The following is a 3,344-nucleotide window of genomic DNA, read 5'->3' on the forward strand; positions in this document are numbered from 1 at the left end:
AATGGTGGGCACTTGGGTCTATTTCCCATTGGCTTCAGAAATGCCAGAACTGCTACTCTCTTCTCGTTACCCAGTGAGCACCTGTGACGAAGCCACGGCGGTGGAGCAGCGTCACCCACGTCACACAACCACAAACCCGTTTATAGGATGGGTCAAATTCACACAATCACACACAAAGGAGAAAGGACATAGAACACACAGAGAGAGAAAGAAACATCCATGCCCTGAGCAGGATTCGAACCCGCGACCATAAAAGAAATAGTTTTTTTCTGTAAATATTAGCGAAGAAAATCTGTTATATGACTGTTTTTTTTTACCGTAACAAAACAGGTTATTACAAACAAAAAATAAGCTTATCACATAAGAATAATTTTTTTCTCTATGAAGTTTTATAAGTAAATCTGTACTCTCTCTAAATGTGATTATTTTACATCTGCAGAACTTGAAACAACTAGTAGGAGGTACCAACGAGTTCGAATCGCTGGGATTCAAACCTGGGTCACTTCATTCAAGGGCGAGTGCTATGCCCATAAGCCACAGCAACTTCAAGTGTTCTACTATGAGGAAATTGCAATAATGAGAATTTCGATTCCATGTTGTACTGGACGAAAAAAAATTTTAATCGCAGTTTTGTCATGCAGTTTTATTTATATTATTATAAAACCATAACATAATTGCTAAAAAACAAGAACAAGTGTAGGAAATTATCATTGATTGGAGAAAATGTAAAGTTTTAATACGGAACGCTAAATTGCATGACAAAAACTGTAATTTCCACTTACGGTTTTAATCCGTTTGGGATCAATGTGATAGAAAAATCTTTTTTTCAACAAAGCAGCTTTAAAGTTAAATATACGGGGAAACTGCAAATGACGAGTATTTTTTTACAGTGATTGATAGTAGCATAAGCTTCAACCTTTTATAGTCAACTAGTAATTAACTAACAGTAATGGTAAGGAAATAGTTAACTTTTTTGTAGCAAAGAATTAATAAAATACACATTATGAATCTGATTGTATCCTTCTGTTAAAAATTTTCGACTCAATCTTAAGAGCGAATTTCTTACACAAGCTATGTTTGGAAAACGTTGTTTGACATCCTGCAATTAATTAATATTTTTAATATTTCAAGTTGCTTCTGAATTATATATAAAAATGCTTATTTTGTTAACTAATTTTATATAAAAATAAGGATAATTTTAAATCTTTTTTATAATTTAATCAATTTAATTGAACATGATAAAAAATAGACTCAAAATTTTATCTTAAGTGGTGATATTATGTAATTATTTCCAATGGATGGATCTAAAAACGGGTATCTAAAAAAGCTCAAATAAAGAAACTGATCTAGTAAAATTGAGTTATTTTTATCAAATTATTGATATCTTTAATGTTTGTTTTTTTTTGCTATATTCAAATCTGTACAAGATTGGGAACAAGATTGTACTGAAATTAGACATTCATTAAAAAAAAATACATGTTTTTAAACAAATTATACATTTCCTTTTTTACTGATTCATTTCAAAAATTCTGTTTGTTACAATAATTTCAAATATTTTGTGAAACATAAAGTTATTTAACAAATTTAATTATCCTAAATTATTTCTTAATAGAGTTAAATTATGTAACTATATACAATAGCAAGTAATGAATGCAATGCAAAACAATTAAAGAACTATTTTGTTCAAATATTTATCACATACTGAGAAAACAATATGGTCAAAATTACTAGAATAAGGAAAAAAAATTCCGTATTTCTGGCTGTAACATCAAAAAGAATTCTGGAAATACCAAAAAGATCTGTTGTTTTTGACCGAAGCACTTTGGTAATGATTTTCGTAAAAGTAACAATAAAATACGGTTTAATAATACGTGATAAAATTTGGTAATTTTATCATGATACCTTAGCATGACATAAAAAATTTATCAGGTTAAATTTATTTCTTAGTTTTGTAATTTTTACTAAATGTGTGGTAAGAAGAACTTTAATTTCGAAAACCAGAAATTCCGATTACTATAGGAATGTAAAAATTACCAAATGATTAGTTTAAATATTGAATATTATGGTTTTACTACCACAATTATATTTCCTTTTACCAAAAATGGCATTACCATACGGTATGGTTATTTTATCCAGACAAAATCCAGATTGAAATTTTAGTATTTTAAAAAAAGTTCAAATGCGAAATTTTTTTGCCGAAGTTAGTAAACACTTTTTTAAACATTTAACATGCTTTTAAACATTAACATGTACTTATTTATGAACTTTTTTAATTTAAAATGCTTTTTGTTGAATTATATTTTTCTTTACTTTTAAGCACAAATTACTAAACGATATAGTGAAATAATTCAAAATCTTACCTTATAGGATGATGTTATGTAATTATATCCAAGAAACAGCAAAGAATGCATTTATCCAAGTGGATATCCAAAAATTTTCCAATTCAATTAAAGAAGCTATTTTAATTCCAAAGTGTAATACAATTATTATTCGTCACTTCAATATTTCCTGCGTTACGTAAGTTCAAAGAGAGTTAATATCGCTAAAGTTATATAATTAATTTTAAACATTTAATATGTTCTTAAACATTAATATATATTTCTCATGTTTCCAATATCCAACATTAATTAGAGAAATCCAATAATCCATTTGAATATTCACAATTTACCAAACAAATAAAAATAAAACACATTTCATAAAACCATCTCAAACTGTATACGATGTTGGATAAAATCCTTATCTAAACCTAGAACACTAATCATGATTTATGCAATGTGATTACATTTTAAGAGCATTAGTTCGCTGCACATAGTCAAGTACCTCTCGAAATTTCCAACTTCATATCCAAACGATTTCACGTTACCGAATGGCAGGTAACAGCAAAGCTCAAACATGTGCATCTGATCAATGCCGTAAAGCGCCCTCTATCAAAATGTTTACCTATTCCTCTAATGCTTGAAAAATTAACACAGAAAAATATTTAAATAAATATACATAATAAGTAGACAATAGAGAATTTAAAATCCCACCAGAGATTAAAAAGTTTATTTCTTTCCATTGATTTAAAAGTGTATAATTTAATTTACTTACTTCAAAATGTTTATATAAAAGTGAGTAATTACAAAAATTATTGAAGATTGCTGTTAATTTATTAAAAACGCAAGTTATTACATTTGCTTTGATAGCATGGGGATTAAGAAAGCAAAAATGTAAATTAGCAAGTAATGATTTAATTAATTGTATAGTTGCAAGAAAAGAAATTGAAAAAAGAAAATAGAATGATATAATATTTATCATTTAATTTTAATTAGGCAGTCTATTTAATTCTAAGATGATTGAAATCT

The 3,344-nt window shown here is 27.5% G+C and overlaps 1 protein-coding gene across 2 annotated transcripts in view; it reads right to left on the reverse strand.

Annotated features, from left to right (window-relative positions):
• Window positions 1-2,909, reverse strand: part of LOC107457381 (Exchange protein directly activated by cAMP) — a 274,203-nt gene extending 271,294 nt beyond the window's left edge. The window contains exon 1 of one of the 2 annotated variants that reach the window (XM_071177747.1): window positions 2,361-2,909. The gene's annotated coding sequence lies outside the window, so the exon portion shown is untranslated. The remainder of the gene's footprint in view (window positions 1-2,360) is intronic. The other variant, XM_071177748.1, reaches the window with a different exon arrangement.
• Between the last annotated feature and the right edge of the window lie 435 nt (window positions 2,910-3,344).

Source organism: Parasteatoda tepidariorum, chromosome 2 (assembly GCF_043381705.1).
Source record: "Parasteatoda tepidariorum isolate YZ-2023 chromosome 2, CAS_Ptep_4.0, whole genome shotgun sequence".
NCBI classification, from domain to species: Eukaryota; Metazoa; Arthropoda; class Arachnida; order Araneae; family Theridiidae; genus Parasteatoda; species Parasteatoda tepidariorum.